Genomic DNA, 25,723 nt, shown 5'->3' on the forward strand with positions numbered 1-25,723 from the left:
CTAGCAGACCTCCGCACATGACCTGAGCAGGGCATGACAGTACCCCGCCCCCCTTCTACGGGTGACCTCCGGACACCCCGGCCCAACTTTATCCGGGTGGTATCTGTGAAAAGCCCTCACCAGTCGGCTGGCACTAACATCCACAGTCGGAATCCACAGCCTCTCCTCAGGGCCGTATGCCCTCCAGTGTATCAGGAAATTAAGGGAACCCGAAGAGCTCTTGAGTCGAGAACCCTAGAGATCTCAAACTCTAAATTTCTATCAACCAGAACAGGGGGAGGAGGCAATGGCGATGGTTCCACCGCTTTCACATATTTCTTCAGTAAAGACCTTTGGAACACATCATGGATCCTCCAAGACTGCGGAAGATCTAGACGGAACGCTACAGGATTGACCACCGCAGATATTTTGTATGGTCCAATAAATCTTGGACCCAGTTTCCAAGATGGTACTCTCAGTTTAATATTTTTAGTAGATAAGCACACCAGATCACCCACACACAGGTCCGGACCAGTCATACGTCTCTTGTCAGCCATTCGCTTATACCTCTCAACCATCTTCTCCAAATTCACTTGGATCCTCTGCCAGATAGAAGACAAGGCAGAAGAAAATCTCTCCTCCTCTGGCATTCCAGAGGAACTTGTCACAGAAAAGGTACCTAACTGAGGATGAAAACCGTATGTGCCAAAAAATGGCGACTTACCCGTGGACTCATGCCTACGGTTATTCAAAGCAAACTCTGCTATGGATAAGAATGAGGACCAGTCCTCCTGATTTTCAGCCACAAAGCACCTCAAGTAGGTCTCCAGGTTTTGATTAGTACGCTCTGTCTGCCCATTCGACTATGGATGAAAAGCCGAAGAGAACGAAAGATGAATGCCAAGCCGAGAGCAGAACGCCCTCCAAAACCTGGAGAAAAACTGCGTGCCCCTATAAGAAACCACATCCGAGGGAATGCCATGTAATTTCACGATATTATCAACAAAAATCTGAGCAAGAGTCTTGGCATTGGGCAGACTAGCGAACGATACAAAGTGAGCCATTTTACTAAAACGGTCAACAACCACCAAAATTACTGTTTTCCCGGAGGAACTCAGCAGATCCATAATAAAGTCCATAGACAAGTGCGTCCAGTGCAAGGAATAGACAAAGGAAGAAGTGAAGCAGAAGGTCGAGTGTGAGCAACCTTTGACCATGCACAGGTTTCACAAGCTGCTACGTAATCCTCAACACTTTTACGTAACCCAGGCCACCAGAACCTCCGGGACACAAGATCAAATGTGGACATATCACCGGGATGTCGAGCACGGACAGTACCGTCATGTTCCTTGAATACCTTGTATCGCAGTACATGGGGAACAAACAACCTCCTTTGGGGACAAGAACCAGGAGCCCCCTCCTGGGCTCCCAACACCTCCATCTCCAATTGGGGGTACAGAGCGGAGACCACCACCTCATCAGCCAAAATCGGAGCAGGATCCTCTGAATCACATCCCCCAGGAAAACTGCGAGACAACGCATCTGCCTTGACGTTTCTAACCCCCGGGCGAAAAGTAACCACAAAATTGAACCTGGTAAAGAACAGTGACCATCTAGCCTGTCTAGGATTCAGACGCTTATGATCAGTATATACCGTAACGGGATAAGATGCCCCCTCCTACCAGTGACGCCGTTCCTCAAAGGCCAATCTGATGGCCAGCAATTCCCTATCTCCTACATCATAATTCCTCTCGGCGAAAAAAAGCACACGGAACCCATTTGCCAGGAGATGAACCCTGCGACAGCACTGCTCCAACCCCCACTTCTGATGCATCCACCTCCACCACGAATGGCTGAGACACATCGGGCTGCACCAGAATGGGAGCAGACGCAAAACATTCCTTAATAGCCGAAAAGGCCTTCAATGCCTCATCCGACCAGACAGAGACGTCGACGCCCTTCTTAGTCAGATCGGTCAGAGGTTTTACAATGGTAGAATAGTTCAAGATAAATTTTCTAAAATAATTAGTAAACCCCAAAAACCAATCTTTCTGACTTTCGGGTCAGTCCCATTCCAGAACCGCCCAGACCTTTTCTGGGTCCATACGAAAACCAAAGTCAGAAAGTAGATATCCCGGAAACGGAAGCTCCTGCACAGAAAACTCACATTTCTCCAATTTGGCATAAAATGTATTCTCCCGAAGGAGTCTTATGTGATCCTGATGGGTCTTCAGATCAGGAGAGTAAATTAGAATGTTATCCAAGTAAACTACCACGAACCTCCCCGCAAAATGATGGAGAATGTAATTGACGAATCGCTGAAATACCGCTGGCGCGTTAGTTAACCCAAAAGGCATAACCAGATTCTCAAAATGACCCTTGTGCGTATTGAAGGCCATTTTCCACTCATCCCCTTCTTTGATTCTGATCAGATTGTAGGCCCCTCTTAAATCCAACTTAGAGAACACCTTGGCTCCAACAATCTGATTAAAAAGATCAGAGATCAAAGGAAGGGGATATGGATCACGGACCGTAATACGGTTCAACTCCCTGAAAACCAAATAAGGTCTCAGCGATCCATCCTTTTTCTTTACAAAGAATAAACCCACTGCCACTGGATACTTAGATGGCCTAATATGACCTTTTGCCAAACTCTCGGCAATATACTTCCACATGACCTCTCTTTCAGGTCGAGAAAGATTGTAAAGCCGAGACTTTGGCAACTTAGCCCCTGGGATGAGATTAACTGGACAATCATCACAATGAGGGGGCAATTCCTGAGCCCCACCCTCTGAAAAGAAATTCACAAAATCTGAGAGATACTGAGGTAAAGCCGTAGTAGACACACCAGAGATAGATGTGCCAAGACAATTGTCCAAACAAAATTCACTCAAACCGATGATCTGTCTTGCTTGCCAATCTAAAATTGGGTTATGTTTTGTCAACCACGGTAAACCTAAGACTATAGGAGCGGGCAAGTCCCTCATGACAAAACAAGACATGATCTCAACATGTGAATCACCCACCCTTAACTGAATACCATGAGCAATATGAGTGAGACTCCTTGAGTAAGAAAGAGGGGAAGAATCAATTGCGAAAACCGGAATCTCTCTTTCTAAAGTGCAAGTACTTAGACCCAGATTTTGAAGAAAAAGAAAATCAATAAGGTTTACCCCACCACCACAATAAATACTTCAACAATAAATTTGCTTGAGTCTAGTGCCACCATAGCTGAAAGGAGAAAACAAGCATTACAGGGAGCTTGCATACCTGCTTGCTCCACCACCCCATTCACACTACCAAGAGTTAGGGATGTTTTTTTTTCTCTCTTTAAGTAAACCTCTTTGTGATTCCTTCTCATCAACATGCGGTTTAACAAAAGGACAAGCAAAAATAAAATGACCACTTTTCCCACAGTAATAACATAGTTTATGCAACCTCCTAAAGTTCCTACTACCAGAACGGATAGACACCTGACCCAGCTGCATGGGTTCCTCCCCTACCCCAGAGTTACATGTCATATCACCCTGGGGAGCAGGTGCGATGAAACCACTCACAGAAGGGATCCCTTGCGCGGAGGGAACCTTACACCTCTCTCTAATACGTCTATCTAACTGTACTGCCAAAGACATAGCATTCTCCAATGTATCCGGGTACAAAAAAGCAAGGGCATCTTTCAATCTCTCAGATTACCCCTGACAAAACTGACTACGTAACGCGGGGTCATTCCACTTTGACTCAGTAGCCCATCTCCTAAACTCAACGCAGTAAGCCTCTGCAGTATGTTCGCCTTTTAATAAATTACGCAATTTAGATTCCACCATCGAGACCCAATCTGGATCATCATAAATTAATCCCAAGGCTTTAAAAAATTCTTCCACTGACCGGAGGGCCAGAGAACCGGACGGCAGGGAAAAGGCCCAGTATTGCATGTCCCCTTTAAGCAGGGATATCCCTATCCTCTGACTCTCATCACCAGACGAAGATGGACGCAGCAAATCTATCAGGGAGAGCGACTTTAGGCTCCCCATAAATTTGACTTCCTCCTATTACACCTGATGTCTGAGCATTCTGACACTGTGTGACCGAATTACGCAGATTAGCCACCAATTGACTCCATTAGCGCTTCAATTGACTCCATCTCAAAAACAGCAGAGAAATGGCAGTCAAAGTATTGGCGGGTTATAATGTCATGCTGGACAGGATACAAGATACACAGAATACAACAAAACAAATGTCTAGGCAAGAAGTTAGGGATAAAAGTCACCTCCTGACAAATCCCTACCAGCTCCCCCTAGACTTCTATGCCCACATTCAAACCCTGAAGATGGGAATGAATGTGTCCTCGTGCCTAAGCTGAATATTCCCTAAAATCCCTAAGATGGTGAAAGGGGGAAAGAGGCAGCCTGCTCCCTCAGGACCTGGAGGGGGCAGGCGTCTCTCTAACAGCCTAGACAGACAATCACAAGAAAACAAAACCAACTTATCTTGTACTGAGCAGGAACAGCAAGCCTTCCCTCCTTCCTTCCTCTGAACAAGACAGAAGCTATAACCAGCACAGGACACTGGAAGTGGGCGTAATTCAAACTCATACCAACGACCCCACCCAGTGCACCTGAAGGGAGGTGGATACAGCTCAACTCCAAAACAATAACAAAAGGCTACACATGTGCTGCTAACCTAGCAGACCTCCGCACATAACCTGAGCAGGGCATGACACCTGATTCTTAGCGTCCCCTAGATAATTTCAGATTGTGCACCTTTGTTCTAGTCTTTCTTATCAGAAACATTTCCATTTTAAATTTTATTTAATCCTTTAACATATTTAAAGGTTTCAAACATGTCACCCTCTCATCTTTCCACAAGGCTATACAGATTAGTTAATTAAGTTTTTTATATAGGTTTTAAACTTAAAAGGGTTGTCTGATTTATTTTTTTGTTCTTTGCATGTTTCTAACTAGACAAATGAAAGGTTTTCTCAGATTTCACTGAGGGTCACATGACCTGTGAGGTCAGCTTCTCTCCCTGCTCTGACAATGTTTTGTGCACAAGCCTGAGAGAGCAGATATGTGCCTGTACACAAGATGTTACTGTGCTGGCCACACACCCCTACACTGGCAGCTGTTTATTGCTCTCTCCCTGGATTCTTGAGGGAAATTTAACCTCTTCAGCTGCACAGACTTAGGGCTAAAGGCTTTACTGTGTAGCTGCAGGCAGTGAGGAGACAAATGCTGGACACAGGAGCTGACAGATTACTTCTGTAGAGCATTGCACAAGAATGAGGAGGAGGAAGATCCTGTGTGTATCAGCAGTGTTATTGTACAGCTGGGACTTGTAGTCCTACAAATACAACATGCTACTGAGTCTCCCAGCAGGCAGACATGTCACTCAGGGCAGCACTTGTATTCACTCTCTTTGCAGGGCAGGGGGAGGGGCAGAGATTGTTGTTATTGCAGGTAAATAAAGGGCCACAAGAGAACCAAGAAAATGAGGAAATATATATTTTTTGCCTAAAACTTGCTTAGCTTAGTTACATATTGCTTCCCATCAGATTTACAGTGCTATATATTTATTTTTCATAACTCAGACAACTGCTTTAAGACCGTACTTGAACCTGTTTTATCATTGTATTTTTGTAGGTGAGATTCTTTTTTCACAAGTGCATTATTTTATATTTGGTAATTTTGAACTGCAGTTTCCATAATTCTGACCATTGATCCTGAAAAGCTAAATCATTTGCCATGTGAATGTCACCTACAGGAATGTCAACTCTATTGCACACTTTTTTGTCTTTGGCAAATAGGCAAACCTTATCTGTTTTATGCACTTAAAAGGAATGCATAAAGTTTTTGATTTAAAAAAATCATAATTAAAACAAAAAAAATTAAAACACAAGACCCTCCCCAAAACAAAATATGAAATGGCTGTTGTGCAGCAGATCTATAATGGTATGATTATGATAATCATAATCAAAAATATTAAAGGGAGTAACAATAACACTGAGAGCACAGTTTTGATCAGTATCCCCCTATACCTATCGCCAAGATGCTATCGGCAGTGGAAAAATTATAGTATCACCACCAAGGACTTTATGGTATTATCATGTCAACATATAGCTACTAGGATTTGTCAATAGGTGATAATGGGGTTATGTAACCTATGGACGTGCTACAATAGCCCTCAAATTAGTTTACTTTCTGCATATTAAATCAATCTGCCATATTAGCTATAACTAGGGGTGAATGAATCACACTTTGGATCCAAGATCCGAAGTTAATTTGTTCTCCAACTTTGATTTTAATGCTATATGGAGACCTCCGTACAGCATTAAAATGAAGTTGGGGAACAAATCGACTTCGGATCTTGGTTCCAAAGTGCGATTCGCTCACCCCTAGCTCTAACTACTACAGTGGATGAGAGTTTAGTTTCTTATTTACCACTAGACAGTACAGCTATACAGTATTAATTGCTGTTGTCTATATTTTATTGAAAGGTGAAAGATATTATTAAAGACTGCTACATAGCCCTAACCATATACGGCTTCAGCTGTAGCATGACTGATATAACTGGGCTGTGAAAAACGCCCTAGGCCCAACATCCAACATCATTATATTCTCAACCCCTGAGTTGGACCCTAGTAAATGCAGCTGATATCATGATGTTTGGGCTCATGCTGCATATTGGATTTACTGTTACTCCAATTTACTGTATGGTCATAATTTGAAGCAATTAGAAAATGTTTACATAACAATGACAATTCACAATGCCAGACCCAAAATGACCTTAGATATTAAAATGTGAAGATGTAGTTTCGGATCATTTGAATTCCATTTTGTATCTGTTCATTTAAATTTCATGTTGTGTATGTACAAGGGAGTAAGGCTTTGTCTATATATTTTCTCAAGGTTGTTTTGGGATTCTTACTAATTGCGGACCTAGGAACCGGCCGCCCCAAGGTCCAGGTTGATAGCAGATAAGCAACACACACATAGTGACAATTATGTGCTGGCTACATTCCAGTAGGGAATGGAGATTTTTGTTTATCTCTTTCTACCCCGGGCCAGTTTTCACCTTCCTGCCCAAGCCATTTTTTGCAAATCTGACATATGTCATAATATGTGGTAATAACTTTTGTAGGAAGGCGCAAGGGGCCGTCATTGATGGAAGGTATGTGTCACCGAGATTCCTGGCCTCGATGAGGTAAGAGCCGGTAGTTTTAAGTGTCAGTGGCAGCTAGTGCTGACTGACACTGTTTTGCTGTTAGTATGGCTGTAAAGCTGATCCGTACCGGCTCTTACTGCGAGTAGCTAAAGTGCTGGGTGGGTGGCCCCTCCCCACGCTCCAGGCCGGGTCTTTTTTGGCCTATATAAAACCCAGCCAGCAGTCTCAGCTGGGTGTGGTTTATCCTCCATCTGACAGAAAAGTCTCTGGGCCAGATTTATCACGACTCGGACAGCTCACTCCACTTTCACATATGGCTAAAGTCAGTTTTAGCCAAGTCAGATTTATGAACGGCCCTTTAAGACTGTAATAAATGTGGTTTGACGGTAACAGTTTATCCGTCAGTAAGCAGCTTTACAAAAGTCGCACATCTTTGCAAAAAAGTTGCATGTTCTATTAAAAAGTCGCATAAGATAAGCATGGTCCTCACTGGAGTGAAATTGCGCAATTTTTTGTGACTTTTTTGCGACTTTTTAAATAGTCACAATAGTAAATCTGTCTAGAGATTAATTTACATAAGAAAACACGCCCACTTTCAGAAAACTGGCGAGCATAGTGCAGAGCAGAAAAAAGTCGCAAATTTTTGCGCAGTTTTAGTGATTGAGCAAAAATTTGTGACTTTTTCACTCCATTATTCTGACTCGAGCTAATGATAAATCTGTCCCTCTGTGTTTTGGGACCTGTGAAGGTCTAAAGGTCTGAGAGCTGCATGCCGTGAAACAGGCCCCTCAAGCCTGCTGTGGACTGTGAATGGAAAACTGCTAACCAGGTGAAGATTTTGTTCTATGGACATTGCATGAAGTGAACAAACACCACGACTGTGAACGGTTATTTAGTTTTTCCTTATGTGTGAATAAACACCAAACTGTTTAAGTTAAAGACTTTGTGATTGCCTTTATACTGCGTCCACTAGCCTGTCTACCAAACCAAAACCCCATAACTGGTGTCGGATGTGGGCAAATGAGGTGAGGCAGGCCTGAAGGCTGAAAATTTGTAGTTTTGTTCCCAGGTACAAGTGCATGTCCTACATTAAGCCGGCAAGGTTACGACCCATATCCCCTGACAAAATGCAGGTGGTCGTCAAAGCCCTCGTGGAGGCTAACTTGCAGCAGCGGGAGGCTAACAAGCAGCAGCAGGAAACTAACAAGCTGCTATTACAACAAGTAATGGCGTTGCAAGCGTCCGGAGCGTCCCAGAACGTCCACGATGTCTGGACAGCTGTCCTTTAGGCAATCCCTAAGATGTCCCCTTTGGATGACGTTGAGACCTGTATGGCGATATTCAAAAAGGTGGCCGTGAGGGAAAAGTTACCCCGAGACCAGTGGGCTGAGGTTCTCGCTCCGTTCCTAGCGTTTGGACCCAAGCAAGTGTTTTTTGATCTTCCCGATGATCAAGCGGCTGACTACCTGACCGTAAAAGGTGAGATCCTGTCGAGACTGGGGGTGAATGTATTGGTCCGGGCTCAGCGGATGCAGCAGTGGGAATTTAACTCGGCTGAACCCGCCAGACCACAATACTAAGACCTGCTACACCAGTTGCAAAAATGGATGCAGCCTGACATATTGGCTTTGCCGTACCCTCTCCAGCACTGGATTGGCCAGGTGTCTCCTGGTAATGCTTTAGAGATGGTCGACCTGGTGGATTGCTATGAGGCAACCAGAAATTGCAGGGTGGTTCTTTTCGGAGGGGATCCGTCAAACCCCAGACCCGACGGCCGATGCCAGCCAAATCCGCCCGAGATTCATCCCCTGCAGACCCTGGCAGTGTCACAAGCTTGGACACATAAGGGTCCCCATCGGTGTGAAACCATGGATACCAACTATGGCTACCGCCACTCATTGTATGCCAGGAAGCTGTGAGCTAAATGTACCTCTGTGACTGTAGACAATAGCCATCTGTGCCAGGTGGAAGTGGGGGACATTCTTGCAGTGGCACTGCTGGATTCAGGGAGCCTGGTGTCCCTGGTAAAATCTGCTCTGGTACAGCCCGTCAAGTATACTGGTCGAATGGTCGGTGTTGTGTGCATTTATGGGGACTTAAAGGTATATCCCACCGCCCTGGTCTCTATATCAACAGTGGCGGGCAGATGGACTCATGAGGTGGCGGTCACCACAAAATTACCGTATGAACTAATAAATGGGAGAGACTATGGCCGGACACGAAAGTGAGACAGATGTGACCCTAGCAGAGTGCCCTGGCTCAGGGGGAGACCAGAACCCTGGGAACCTGAGTCCGAAGGTGTGACCGCCACTTAGGTGGAAGAGGGGAAGATAACCCCGCTACGTGTGATGGCGGGAGTCATGGAGGACTTGCCGCCAGGTCCGGAGCTAGCCAACCTCAAAGTCTCCAGGGATAATTTTGGTACTCCATCCAGACCCAACTCTTCCCGATCCTGGGAAAATCTATTAATAATATATGGGGAACCACAACAACCGGGGGCAGAGGCGGTGTTTCCCCGGTTTGTGGTTCATCAAGAGATGTTGTATCGAGTAATCCAGCTGCGAGGTGAATCCATTAAACAGTTGGTGGTGCTCAAGGCTTATCGCAAACTTGCATTAGAGTTAGCCACAAGCATGTTCTCAGGGGTCATCTGGGAATGCAAAAAATCGGCAGGTTCGGGTCCAGACCTTTAACCCGGGTGATTGGGTGTTGGTTCTGGTACCAACCGTAGACAGTAAGTTCCTAGCTAGGTGTCAGGGGCCCTACGAGGTGCTTTAAAAAATTGGAGAGGTAGATTACAAGGTACACCGGCCAGGGATGCGAAAGCTGGAGCAGGTGTACCATGTGAATTTGCTCTAACCCTGGTAAGATAGGGAAACCTGTACTGAAGACAGACCATGACCAGGGTTTCTAGGGGAAGCAGTTTCGGCCCCTCTGTCTGAAGCAAGTGAAGAGGCTGCCACAGTGAAAATTGCTGACAACCTCTCCTTTAAACAGGCTCAGGAAGCCAGGGAGTTAATTCATCGGAACACGGATGTGTTCTCGGATTTCCCTCCATAGTCCAATATGACATTATCACTGAGCCTCAGGCAAAAGTCAGGTTAAAACCATATCGGGTACCTGAGGCTTGGCGACAAGCCATTGCGGAGGAAGTGCAGCTAATGCTCCAGCTATGTGTCATCAAGGAGTCAAAAAGTGAATGGGCCAGTGTGATAGTCTTAATACCAAAGCCGGACGGGACTGTCATGGTGCGGTCTAGGAGGCGGGCACGTCTGGAGCGTGCACGCATCATCACCGCGCCTGGCGTCGCCCACGCTCCTGATAAAACTATGCATGCACCATGCGCATTCATGCGAATGGTTTTAGGGCTGAGCACCGAGTTGATCACTCGGGATTGCCGCCCAGTTGTCCCCTGTCATTAGGACTTGTGAGGCAAGTAGGCAGGGCCAGGGGTGAGGGTGGAGCGCAGTGGTCACTTCCCTCCCCCTCTGTGTGGTGTGTATGTGACCGTTACAAAATAACAGGCCTACTGAAACCACTCTACCATGAATCCTCTCTTGACCCTGACTGAGCATGTGTAAAACCTGATGCAGATGGTGCAGGAGCTTGGTGGAGAAGATTAATTCCCTAGAAACAGGACAAGACACCGCTGCTCCTCAGGCCTCTTGTCCGAACTTGAGCCCTCATATGGAGCCACTGATCAAGCTTCCAGAGCACTTCTCTGGAGATCAGAGGAAGTTTCACTCCTTTAAGGAGAGCTGTAAACTGTATTTTAGTTTACGCCCCTTGTCTTCCGGGTTGGAAAGCCAACTGGTGGTCATTGTTATTTCCCACTTACAGGGGGATCCCCAGGAGTGGGCCTTAGTTGTTTAACCATGGTAGAGTTTTTTTTTCAGGCTCTGGGTACCCTGTATGATGAACCAGACAGGGCCCTGGTAGCTGAAACCGCACTGAAAGCATTGGTTCAAGGCAACCTCTCTGTGGAGGAGTATTGCACCCAATTTAGAAGGTGATGTGTTCCCTCAGGGTGGAAAGAGACAGCTCTTAAGTGTCAATTCAGGTCAGGCCTATCTGATAATCTAAAAGACCTACTAGTGAGTTATCAGCTCCCTGAGACTCTTGAGGAGAGTATGACCCTAGCAGTCCGACTTGACCGACGTGTGAGAGAAAGATGACAGGAAACGACAGTTCTCTTCTCAGGTGCTGGTCCAGTCTGAGGTTTGTAACAGGAGTGGTGTTGAGGTCTCCTCTGAAGAACCTATACAAATTGACATGACCAGAGGGGATCAGTGCCACAGACGTGGGATCTGTTTCTACTGCGGATATCCTGACCATTGGATCAATCAGCGTCCAAAGAGGATCCTTTCTGATAAGGCTACCAAGACAAGACCACCAAGGGACCAGGTACTCCCTGTTATTACTAAGAGTAAGCTTTTAGTTCTTATTACCATTTCTCTGGGTTCTAATAAGTGGTCGGGTCAGGCCTTTATAGATTCGGTCTCAGCGGCCAGCTTTATTGACCAGGGGTATGCTACTAGACAGGGTATTCCAATTTTTGTTTTACCTATGCCCATCCATATCATGGCCATTGAGTCCACTCCTCTGGTGGGGGGTACTGTGAGGTCATGTACCTCAGAGATTTCCTTAGCTGTGGAAGTGTGCCACTTAGAGAAATATTCCCTGTTAGTCCTGGAGAACTTACCAGTCGAGGTAGTATTAAGGAGAGTCTCATTAAGGTGTACATTAGACCCTTGGTTTCTCCTATGGGGCGGGGTTTTTCTTTGTTAAGAAGAAGGATGGTGGTTTTAGACCCTGTGTAGATTGCCGGAAATTAAATGAGATTACTATCCGGAATACTTACTCCCTCCCATTGATTCCGGATTTATTTAATCAGGTATTGGGGCGGCCTGGTTTTCTAAGATTGATTTAAAAGGAGCATACAATTTTATCTGAATGAAGGAGGGGGACGAGTGGAAGACAGCATTCAATACCCCAGCTGGTAACTTTGAATATCTCGTTATGCCTTTTGGACTCAGCAATGCCCTGGCTGTGTTCCAAAATTTCATGAACGATATTCTTAGGGAGTTCTTGGGAAAATTTGTCATTGTATATCTCGACGACATTTTGATATTTTCCCCTGATTTTAAGAATCATGTGTTTCATGTTAGACAGGTGTTGGTGGGAACCAATTATCAAGGTTTTAGCGATTAAGGGATAGGTATGACCATTATCCTTAAAGGCCTTACAATGTTTCATTTGATTCGCTAACTACTACCGTAAGTTCATAAAGAATTTCTCGGTAATCGCTAGACCACTGACCGACCTCACTAAAAAAGGGGAAGATCTGGAAAATTGGTCTATTGAGGCCTTAGATTTATTTGAAACCCTAAAGGAGGCTTTCAGTAGCGCTCCCATTCTATCCCAGTCAGATCAGGAAAAACCTTTTATCGTGGAGGTAGATGCTTCTGAGGACGGGGCAGGAGCAGTCCTCTCGCAAGGTCCTGCTACCCTCACTAACCTGATACCTTGTGCTTTTTTTTCCCAGAAAGTTTTCCCCCTCTGAGAGAAATGATGACATAGGAAATCGGGAGTTACTGGCCATTAAGTGGGCATTTGAAGAATGGAGACATTTTCTTGAGGGGACAAAACATTGTGTTACTGTTGTTACCGATCATAAGAACCTAATGTTTATGGAGTCAGCTAAAAGGTTAAATCCCCGTCAGGCTAGATGGGCATTATTTTTTACTCACTTAAATTTTTCAGTGTTGGCCTGCAAGGTTTGTGCGAGGTCTAAGACCCCTAGGACTCGCCCGGCTAGGGACCTACGTCCCTTACCCATTCCCAGTAGACACTGGTCTCATATCTTGATGGATTTTATCACTGATCTGCCACCTTAAGACCGTGGTTTGGGTAGTGGTCGATAGATTCAGCAAGATGGCTTACTTTCTTCCCCTGCCTAAACTCCCGAGTGCAAAGATTCTAGCATCTTTGTTTGTGGAACAAATTGTACATTTACATGGCATTCCAGAAAGTATTGTATCTGACAGGGGTGTGCAGTTTGTGTCCAAGTTTTGAAGGGCCTTCTGTCTGAGATGCCGGATTTCTTTGTTCTTCTCATCTGCTTATAACCCTAAAAGTAATGGACAGACTGAGCGCCTCAATCAGTCGGTGGAACAATTTCTCAGGGTGTATGTTGCAGATGATCAACAGTTGTGGGTGAAATACATTCCGTTAGCCGAGTTTGCTCTGAATAACCGTTTTAATTCCTCTGCTGGGGTCTCATTTTTTTGTAACTATGGATTTCATAATCATTTTCTTTCTGGGTCATCTGTCTCTAGAGATGTCCCGAACTATTTGCCGGCGAACATCGCTTGTTCGCGTTCGCTGCGGCGGGCGAACATATGCGATGTTCGCTCCGCCCCCTATATGTCATCATTGAGCAAACTTTGACCCTGTACCTCACAGTCAGCAGACACATTCCAGCCAATCAACAGCATACCCTCCCTCCCAGGCCCTCCCACCTCCTATCAAAAAGCAAGGACAGCATCCATCTTAGATTCATTCGGAAGCTGCAGTGTTAGTGAGAGCAGGGACAGTGCAGCTGCTGCTCATTTATTAGGGAAATCGCTAGGCCAGTGTTCTGTGTCCACTCCAGTCCTCAAAGACTCATCTGATCTGCTGTAAGGACAGCGTCCTGACAGCACCCCAAAAAGCCCTTTTTAGGGCTAGTACATCAGTCTGCTTCTATTTTATTTTATTTTTTTCTCTGTAATATAATTGCAGTTGCCTGCCAGCGTGTGTGTCAGGCCCACAGCGTGTACTGTGCCCACTACTGCCAGTGCCCACCACTCATATCTGGTGTCACAGTAGCTTGCATTTAAAACATAAAAAAAAAAAATCACTGTAATATAATTGCAGTTGCCTGCCAGTGTGTGTGTCAGGCCCACAGCCTGTACTGTGCCCACCACTCATATCTGGTGTCACAGTAACTTGCATTTAAAACAGTAAAACAATTTTTTCACTGTATTATAATTGCAGTTGCCTGCCAGCGTGTGTGTCAGGCCCACAGTGTGTACTGTGCCCACTACTGCCAGTGCCCACCACTCATATCTGATGTCACAGTAGCTTGCACGCATAGTACCACTAATCGAAAAAAAAAAATGACAGGCAGAGGCAGGCCACCCCGCAGGGTCCGTCGTGGTCGTGGTGCTGTGATTTCCTTTGGCCCTAGAATAATGCCCAGTGTTCAGAGGCCACGTACCCTGAACTCGAAAAGTTCTGAGGACATAGTTGACTGGCTAACACAGGACACCCAATCTTCTACAACTTCCGCTTGGAACCTTGACGCACCCTCCTCCTCCAGCTCAGCTTTGGGCACCTCTCAAGTTACCACTCGCCCGCCTGCCGCCACCACCAGCACTAGCAGCACAGCTGCTTCACTTGATCTGTCAGAGGAGTTATTTACACATCAGTTGGAAGAAATGAGTGATGCGCAACCATTATTGCCAGAGGATGTAGATAACAGTGATATGTCTCAGTCAGGCAGAATTACACACATGGATGTACGGTGTGATGATGATGATGATGTGTCCGTGGATGTCACGTGGGTGCCCGCTCGAAGAGAAGAGGAACAGGGGGAAAGTTCAGATGGGGATACAGAGGGGAGGAGGAGACGAGTTAGAAGCATGTATCGGCACCCGGGGTCAGCCAGACAGCACGCCAATCAACGCATGCTGTTGCCACCACCAGAATGCCGTCATTGCAAAGCTCAGCAGTGTGGCATTTTTTGTGTGTGTCTGCCTCTGATAACAGCGATGCCATTTGCAACCTGTGCCAAAAGAAACTGAGTTGTGGGAAGTCCAACACCCACCTAGGTACAACTGCTTTGCAAAGGCACATGATCTCACATCACAAACACCTATGGGATCAACACATGATGAGTACAAGCAGCACACAAACTCAAAGCCACCATCCTCCTCCTGGTCCAGCATCTTCAGCCACGTCAACCACTGCTGTCCTCCATGCCCCCTCTCAGCCACCCGCCACTCCGCTTCTCACCTTCAGCAGTTCCTGCTCATCTGCCCACAGTCAGGTGTCTGTCAAGGAAATGTTTGAGCATAAGAAGCCAATGTCACAGAGTCACCCCCTTGCCCGGCGTCTGACAGCTGGCTTGACAGAACTCTTAGCCCGCCAGCTTTTACCATACAAGCTGGTGGAGTCTAAGGCCTTCAAAATATTTGTAGCTATTGGGACACCGCAGTGGAAGGTACCGGGTAGAATTTTTTTTTTCACAAAAGGCAATGCCCAACCTGTACTCTATTGTGGAAAAGGAAGTCATGGCATCTCTGGCATACAGTGTTGGGGCAAGGGTCCATCTGACCACTGATACCTGGTCTGCAAAGCACGGTCAGGGCAGGTATATCACCTACACTGCGCATTGGGTCAACCTGCTGATGGCTGCCAAGCATGGAATGCGTGGCTCTGCACTGGAGTTGGTGACACCGCCTCTACTCCTCCTACTCCATCCTCTTCCATAACCTCCTCGGCTGAGTCCTCTTCTGCTGCGGCGTCTGGCTGCACATCAACTGAACCCCCCCAGCTCCCCAGGGGCTATTTCACATCCCGGATACGACAGTGTCACGCCGTCTTGGGGTTGACTTGTCTGAAAGCCGAGAGTCACACCGGACCAGCACTCCTGTCTGCCCTGAACGCACAGGTGGATCAGTGGCTGACCCGCACCAACTGGAGATCTGCAAAGTGGTGTGTGACAACGGAAGCAATTTGTTGGCGGCATTGAATTTGGGCAAGTTGAAACATGTGCCGTGCATGGCACATGTGTTGAATCTGATCGTACAACGCTTTGTGCATAAGTACCCAGGCTTACAGGACGTCTTCAAGCACTTGAATTCAACACTCCTAATGTTCGACCGCCTGCTCCAACAAGAAAAAGCTGTCAACGAGTATTTGTATGACCGTGGTGCTAGGACAGCCTCTGCGGAGCTGGGTATTTTTTTGCCACGTTACTGGACGCTCATGCGCAATGCCTGTAGGCTCATGCGTCCTTTTGAGGAGGTGGCAAACCTAGTCAGTTGCACCGAAGGCACCATCAGCAAAATCATCCCATTTGTTTTCTTCCTGGAGTGTGCCCTGCGAAGAGTGCTGGATCAGGCTGTAGATGAGCGTGAAGAGGAAGAGTTGTGGTCACCATCACCACCAGAAGCAGCCTGATCAGCATCGCTTGCTCGACCTGCGGCAACGCTGGAAGAGGAGTCTGAGGAAGAGGAGTCAGAGGTGGAATGTGGCTTTGAGGAGGAGGAAGACCAACCACAGCAGGCATCCCAGGGTGCTCATTGTCACATATCTGGTACCCATGGTGTTGTACATGGCTGGGAGGAAGAACAGACCTTCAATGAGATCAGTGAGGATGAGGAACGGGACATGAGTATCTCGGCATCCAACCTTGCGCTAATGGGGTCTTTCATGCTGTCATGCCTGTTGATGGACCCTCGTATAAAAAGGCTGGAGAACGACCTGTACTGGGTGGCCACGCAACTAGACCCCCGGTATAAGCAGAAAGTGGCTGAAATGTTACCGAATTACCGGAAGTCGGAAAGGATGTAGCAGTTCCAAAACAAGTTAAAAAGTATGCTTTACACAGCGTATAAGAGTGATGTCACAGCACAACGGGAATCTAACAGGGGAAGAGGTGAAAGTAATCCTCCTCCTAACACAACCACGCCGGCAAGGACAGGACGCTTTACTGACGTGTTGTTGATGGAGGACATGCAGAGCTTTTTAAGTCCTTTGCATCGCCACAGCCCTCCGGGGTCCACCCTGAGAAAATGACTCGACCGACAGGTAGCAGACTACCTCGCCTTAACTGCAGATATCAACACTCTGAGGAGCGATGAAGCCCTTGACTACTGGGAGTTCAGGCTTGACCTGTGGCCAGAGCTATCCCAGTTTGCGATATAACTTCTGGCCTGCCCCGCTTCAAGTGTTCTGTCAGAAAGGACCTTCAGTGCAGCAGGAGGTATTGTCACTGAGAAGAGAAGTCGCCTAGGTCAAAAAAGTCTAGATTACCTCACCTTTACGCTGGGTTCAGACCTGAGCGTTCGCGATGTAGCGCTCTGTATGCGCGATTGTACGGACGTTTGCAATCGCGCATACAGAGACAAGGGAACGCCCATTTTCGCTCGTTCCCGCTAAAGTCTATGTACGGGAACGCGCGACAAGACGCCCCAAAGAAGCTTATGTACTTCTTGGGGCGTCAGGCGTTTTACAGCGCGATCGTACGCGCTGTAAAAACGCTCAGGTGAGAGCCATTCCCATAGGGAATCATTTATTCTTGCCTGCTGGGCGTTTTACAGCGCGTAGGAACGCGCTGTAAAACGCTCAGGTCTGAACCCAGCCTTAATAAGATGAATGAGGCATGGATCCCGAAGGGACTGACAGTGGGGGATGCATTTGACTAAAAAAGGCCTAATGAGATGCCTTGGGCTAAAAATGGTCCACTCGCTGCTGTATTTAATCTCTGCATGCTGGATGACTTGCATGACTTCTCCGCCACCAACTAGGGTTCAAGCTGCAATGTTTTAGTGCACTTTCTTCCTGGAAAACATCAATTTTTCCAGCCGCTGCTACAGCGGCTGCAACAATACCAAATTTTTCTGGCCTCTGGTGCTGCACTGTGGCTGCAAAAACAAAACAAACAAAAAAGGCACATACATGTGTCAATTCCCCTTTGTGATTGTTACCTTGTTGTGGTAAAGGGGCTTGCGTATCACAATGAAGCGATCACCTCTATGAGTGTGTTGGCAATGGCAATGTTGGCACACCCCAGATGATAAGGTCGTTGCTTCATTGTGAAGAGACCAAAAGCGATCGGCTGGATAATTTTGCATATGAAAAACACTAATTTTCTTTGTGATCATCTAAGGTGATCATTATAGCCTAATAGGCCAACAATGGGCCCACACTGCAGAATCATTGTTTTCTGGGTCACTTAACTGTCACTGAACTACCTCAGCATGACCATAGGCTTTGAAAACCCGCCATTGTCTGCAATCTCCCAAACATGCGCATAAGCACAGTCATCACTACACCAAGATTGACGCATAGAGGAATAAGATTTATGTCATGAGTGTGTCAACTATTGACAACTGTTTGCGGTTGTCTAAAATGTATTCCATACACCGGCCACTGATAAGGGATGTAACAGGGATTAAACTGATAGGAATAGTACTACTTAACACACCACACATATTGGGATTGCACAGTACATTACACGGCGCATGCGCAGTGCCCCAAATTGGAAGTAGGAGGACCGACCAAGCATCTTTTTTCATCTCCAGGTTCCTAAAATCGATGCCATATACACGTCCCCTGATAGGGGACGTAACAGGGATTAAACGGATAAGAATAGTACTACTTAACACACCTCTCATATCTGGTGGCACATTTGATTGCACGCGCAGTGCCCCAAATTTGAAGTAGGAGAACCGACCAAGCATCTTTTTCCATCTCCCGGTTCCTAAAATCGATTCCATATACACTTCCCCTGATAGGGGACGTAACAGGGATTGAACTGATAGGAATAGTACTACTTAACACACCTTATAATAACGCAGAGAGAGGCAACGCAGAGAGAGGAGTCTGAAGAAGAGGAGTCAGAGGAGGAAGGTGGCTTTGAGGAGGTGTAAGACCAACCACAGCAGGCGTCCCAGGGGGCTTGTTGTCACCTTTCGGGACCCTTGGTGTTGTACGTGGCTGGGTGGAGGAAGAGACCTTCAATGACGTCAGTGAGGACAAGGAACGTGACATTGCTAGCTTGGAATCCAACCTTGTGCAAATGGGGAGTTTGCGGTTGTGCAAATGGACTGTTTGTGGTTGTTTGCGGTGCGTTAAACAGGGAGTTTGGTCTGTCACTGTGAAGTTTACAGATGAGTATATATTCAGATATATAGACATATTCATCAATATAGAACTATATTCTCAATCTTCGTTATATTCTAGCAATACAACCATTAGGAACCCAGCTCTAAGTTGAATTTGCAATGCGATTAATATAACCTGCATTAATCGCAATGCAATTACAACTTAGATCTGAGTTCCTAATGGTTGTATTGCTAGAATTGACCCAGCTCTAAGTTGTAATCGCAATGCGATTAATACAGGTTATATTAATAGCATTTCGAATTCAACTTAGAGCTGGGTTCCTAATGGTTGTATTGCTAGAATATAACGAAGATTGAGAATATAGTGCTATATTCGTCAATTCTAGCAATACAACCATTAGGAACTCAGATCTAAGTTGTAATCGCATTGCGATTAATGCAGGTTATATTAATCGCATTGCAAATTCAACTTAGAGCTGGGTTTCTAATGGTTGTATTGCTAGAATATAGCGAAGATTGAGAATATAGTGCTATATTCGTCAATTCTAGCAATACAACCTTTAGGAACTCAGATCTAAGTTGTAATCGCATTGCGATTAATGCAGGTTATATTAATCGCATTGCGAATTCAACTTACCACATTCTGCGTCAACTACGTAATTTTCCATGGGAGTTTTGTCATGGATCCCCCTCCGGCATGCCACAGTCCAGGTGTTAGTCCCCTTGAAACAACTTTTCCATCACTATTGTGGCCAGAAAGAGTCCCTGTGGGTTTTAAAATTCGCCTGTCTATTGAAGTCTATGGCGGTTCGCCCTGTTCGCACGTTCGCGAACATTTGCAGAAATTCGTGTTTGACGTTCGCGAACGGAAAATTTTAGGTTCGCGACATATCTACACAGGAGCCATGGGCTACATGCATGATGGCCGTCAGAACGTTCACCCAGTGGGCAGTAAAAGTTATGTACCTTTCCTGCCCGTGTCTGCTAGACCACTTGTCTGTGGTCAGATGTATCTTGGCACCGACACTGTATGCCAGAGATATATTCACTTGCCGCTAATTGTGGCCATATAGCTCTGGGATTCTCTTCTGGGAGAAATATTTTCTTCCGGGGACCTTGCATTGCGGTGTTCCAATGGCCACATATTTTCTAAAGGCCTCTGAGTCCACCACTTTATATGGCAGTAGTTGGCGAGCTAGCAGTTCCGACAAGCCAGCAGTCAGCCGTTGGGAAAGAGGTTTATCCGGTGTCATAAACTTTTTACGCTCGAACATTTGGGCCACAGAAGCCTGCCTTCTGCCAGATGAATGCGATGACAGCACGGTGAAAGATGGAGTGTTGGACAAATGGGAGGAGAAGGAGAAGAGACAGGACGTGGAATGCTGGGAGTGTGGCTTTGTGGGTTTTGAAGGTGTTGCTCCCACTGGGCTCGGTGATGGGAGGCCAGGTGCCTTTTTAAGGCAGATGTCCCTAGGTGAGTGTTGGGCTTACAGCGACTTATGCGGTGACAGCACAGGCTGCAGATGGCAACACTATTGTCAGCAGCTGACACGTTAAAAAAAGCCCACACTGCGGAGCCATATGCCGAAGTCCTGGGAGCGGCAGAAGTGACCGTGCATCGTGAATGGCTCAATCCAGATATATTTGCAGTATGATTTTTGCCTACTGTACCCTGCAAGCGCTGCCTGCTTCTCCTCCTTCTCTTCCCTCTCTGCTGCTCCGTCTCTTCTTCTAAAGTCCCCTCTTCTTCCTCTCTTGTGGGCACCCACGTGAAGTCTATCGACACGTCATCATCGGCACCTTCACCACCACTGACATTTGAAATCTCGGAGTAGGCAGCAACAGCAGGGACCTCCCTCCTTGGGCTTATCTAGGTAGTGTTGTCAGATCGCTGGGTGGCGGCCGTTGCTACCTCCTCTTCCTCATCCGATGTTAAGAATTGCTGCGCATCGGTAAGGTCTGGGAATGGATGGAAAAATAATTCCTCTGACTCGAGTGGAGGGGCTTTGATGGTGGTGGTGTCTTTGGGCGTGCAGAGAGTGAGAAGGGTGCAGATACAGAGGATGAAGAGGGTGCAGAAGCGTAAGGCTGAATGAGCTACTCAACCAACTCTGTTTCAACCTTTGAAGTAATTGCACGCGCCTTCTCCAACTTCCCACTTAGGCTCCGGCCTGGTGCACCTGCCCATCTCCTACCACCCCTGCGGAATGGCCTGCCTCTTTCTCTGCCTGTCATTTTTAAAATGACCATGTGCCTAAGTCAGGGCCGTCTTTAATATTGATTGGACCCTGGGCAAAAAAAATTTGGGGCCCCCTAGATCCCGCCTTCCCACACCTTAGCAGGCAATCACACCCTCCACCACAACACACACACAAAAAAATCCACACATCTGGTAGAGTACAGTGAATGACTGTAAATACTTCCAGTTCTGAAGACTCCAGAGGCTCAGGATCTGGGCTCAGGCTGGAAGTGGGCACCGCTCTGCAGGAAGGAGACCGGTGCTCGGCTTGCCCTAGTGTTACAGTGCACCCCAGCACCCCACAGTATGCAGTATAGCACCCTATGGTATACAGCACCACACAGTATGCAGTATAGCACCCCACACTATACAGTACCCCACAGTATATAGTAAAGCAGTATAGCAGCCCACAGTATACAACACCTCACAGTATACAATACAGGGAGTGCAGAATTATTAGGCAAGTTGTATTTTTGAGGATTAATTTTATTATTGAACAACAACCATGTTCTCAATGAACCCAAAAAACTCATTAATATCAAAGCTGAATATTTTTGGAAGTAGTTTTTAGTTTGTTTTTAGTTTTAGCTATTTTAGGGGGATATCTGTGTGTGCAGGTGACTATTACTGTACATAATTATTAGGCAACTTAACAAAAAACAAATATATACCCATTTCAATTATTTATTTTTACCAGTGAAACCAATATAACATCTCAACATTCACAAATATACATTTCTGACATTCAAAAACAAAACAAAAACAAATCAGTGACCAATATAGCCACCTTTCTTTGCAAGGACACTCAAAAGCCTGCCATCCATGGATTCTGTCAGTGTTTTGATCTGTTCACCATCAACATTGCGTGCAGCAGCAACCACAGCCTCCCAGACACTGTTCAGAGAGGTGTACCGTTTTCCCTCCTTGTAAATCTCACATTTGATGATGGACCACAGGTTCTCAATGGGGTTCAGATCAGGTGAACAAAGAGGCCATGTCATTAGATTTTCTTCTTTTATACCCTTTCTTGCCAGCCACGTTGTGGAGTACTTGGACGCGTGTGATGGAGCATTGTCCTGCATGAAAATCATGTTTTTCTTACCTTGCAGACTTCTTCCTGCACCACTGCTTGAAGAAGGTGTCTTCCAGAAACTGGCAGTAGGACTGGGAGTTGAGCTTGACTCCATCCTCAACCCAAAAAGGCCCCACAAGCTCATCTTTGATGATACCAGCCCAAACCAGTACTGCACCTCCACCTTGCTGGCGTCTGAGTCGGACTGGAGCTCTCTGTCCTTTACCAATCCAGCCATCTGGCCCATCAAGACTCACTCTCATTTCATCAGTCCATAAAACCTTAGAAAAATCAGTCTTGAGATATTTCTTGGCCCAGTCTTGACGTTTCAGCTTGTGTGTCTTGTTCAGTGGTGGTCGTCTTTCAGCCTTTCTTACCTTGGCCATGTCTCTGAGAATTGCACACCTTGTGCTTTTGGGCACTCCAGTGATGTTGCAGCTCTGAAATATGGCCAAACTGGTGGCAAGTGGCATCTTGGCAGCTGCACGCTTGACTTTTCTCAGTTCATGGGCAGTTATTTTGCGCCTTGGTTTTTCCACACGCTTCTTGCGACCCTGTTGACTATTTTGAATGAAACGCTTGATTGTTCGATGATCACGCTTCAGAAGCTTTGTAATTTTAAGAGTGCTGCATCCCTCTGCAAGATATCTCACTATTTTTGACTTTTCTGAGCCTGTCAAGTCCTTCTTTTGACTGATTTTGCCAAAGGAAAGGAAGTTGCCTAATAATTATGCACACCTGATATAGGGTGTTGATGTCATTAGACCACACCCCTTCTCATTACAGAGATGCACATCACCTAATATGCTTAATTGGTAGTAGGCTTTCGAGCCTATACAGCTTGGAGTAAGACAACATGCATAAAGAGGATGATGTGGTCAAAATACTCATTTGCCTAATAATTCTGCACGTAGTGTAGAGCAGTATAGCACCTCACCGTATACAGCACCCCAAACTATACACGATACAGCCCCCCACACTATACAGGCCCCCCACAGTATACAGGCCCCCCCACAGTATACAGCCCCCACACAGTATACAGGCCCCCACACAGTATACAGCCCCCACACAGTATACAGCCCCCCCCCCCACTATACAGGCCCCCCACAGGATACAGCCCCCCACAGTATACAGCCCCCCACAGTATACAGACCCCCCACAATATACAGCCCCCCCACAATATACAGGGCCCCCCACAGTATACAGGGCCCCCACAGTATACAGGCCCCCCACAGTATACAGGCCCCACACAGTATACAGCACCCCACTATACAGTAGTTTACAGTTTATTAGCATAACAGCCCCTGTCACCTTTTTCTGATGTAATCTTCACAAAAAAAGATCCACAGTTAAGGCAAACTTCTCCAGCAACACTCCTGCTAGGACCTGTGATGACCTCATAGCCATGTGACCAGTAATATTGCTAGGTTACTGGTCACATGGTGATGATACCATCTAAGGTCCTAGATCACAGCTCTAACAGTATGATGCCTGGACTTAGTGCCGGCAGGCATGGCATGGCAGCACCCCCTGTGTAGCTGACAGCCTGACACCCGGGGCAGTGGCTAGCAGGGCTCAAGAGGCAGCTGCCTTGGGCCCCCCAGGAGCAACTGGGCCCGGGGCAGCTGCCCCTTTTGCCCCTTGGTAAAGACGGCCCTGGCCTAAGTCCCTAGAAAAGAGCAGTATTTATGGAAGCAGTTATATCGCAGGCCTCAATCAATATTTTGTGGAAGCAGGTATATCAATCCCCTTAATTAGTATTTTGTGGAAGCAGGTATATCAATCCCCTTAATCAATATTTGGTGAAAGCAGGTATATCAATCCCCTTAATCAGTATTTTGTGGAAGCAGGTATTTCGCAGCCCTCAATCAATATTTTGTGGAAGCAGGTATATCAATCCCCTTAATCAGTATTTTGTGGAAGCAGGTATATTTCAGCCCTCAATCAGTATTTTGTGGAAGCAGGTATATTAATCCCCTTAATCAGTATTTTGTGGAAGCAGGTGTATCTTGGGAGCAGAGTATATATAATACGGATGTAGCAGAACCCACGTTGTTGTGCTCCACACAGATGAGGCAGAGTCTGTAGACGAGAACCGAGGTCAGGATAGCAGAAGTCAGGGCAGGCGGCAAGCTGGCAGGAAGGTAGACTAGCAGAAGGTCAGGGCAGGCGGCAAGCAGGTACGAAGGTCCAAGAACAGTCCGGGTCAGCAACAGGAGATAGCAGGGAGAACCGCTAGGGCACAGAACACATGGAGGAATGAGTTCCAGCAAGAGGATTGCGGACTAAAAGCCAAACACAATACTCCAGCAAAGACAGGAAGGTCTGGCCAGTTTAAAAAGGAACAGGAAGTGAGATGGCAATCAGGAAACACATAATCCACCATCTTGACTGAGGGCAAACTTGAGGGCAAATTAAAGTATATCAGGGTGGTTTCTGACAGTATATCACACACCTCAATCAGTTTTTTGGGGGGCAACAGGTATATCACACCCATTGCAATTTGTTGTTCCAATAGTGTTTGTCCCTCTATAAAGCTGCAGTATCACAGCAGAACTGCACACAACAGCTGCACAATACAAATGCACTATATGCTTTCTATGTTATAAAGTATATTATAGGTACATCACACCCCTCAATCAGTTTTGTTTTAAGAAACAGGTGCATCACACCTGTTGCAAATTATTGTTCCAATAGCGTTTGTCCCTCTATATAGCTGATGTATCGCCACAGAACCACACACAACTGCTGTATAATACAAATGCACTATAAACTTTCTATGTTATAAAGTATATTATAGGTATATCACACCCCTCAATCTGTTTTTTGGGGGACAACAGGTATATCACACCCATTGCAATTTGTTGTTCCAATAGCGTTTGTCCCTCTGTATAGCTACGGTATCGCAGCAGAACCGCACACAACTGCTGAATCAATACAAATGCACTATAATATATTTTCTATGTTAGAAAGTATATTATAAGTATATCATACCCCTCAGTATATCACACCTATGGATAGCACACCTATACCAGTCCTTAAAAGGACTTTTGTGGCCCTATTAGCTAGCAATTGGTGTTCCTAACAGCCTGTCCCTGCGCCACAAAACAACCTCTCCCTACACTGGCAAAACAGAGAATGTAAAATGGCTGCCAGATTGGGTTCTGTGATAGGGTGGGGGTGTGTCCATGTGCTGAAATATCTCACTTGGCTATCCTGTCCCATCTGATGGATGTGTCATGGGGTCAAAGTTCAGCGTAATGGAAAAGAATATGGCGCCAGCGGACATCGCCACATGTTCGGCGAACGTGCAAAGTTCACCGTAAAATGACCGCCAGGTGAAACTCAAGGCCATCTCTAATGACTTCATAACTG

This window comes from Bufo gargarizans, chromosome 3 (assembly GCF_014858855.1).
Source record: "Bufo gargarizans isolate SCDJY-AF-19 chromosome 3, ASM1485885v1, whole genome shotgun sequence".
Classification (NCBI taxonomy): Eukaryota; Metazoa; Chordata; class Amphibia; order Anura; family Bufonidae; genus Bufo; species Bufo gargarizans.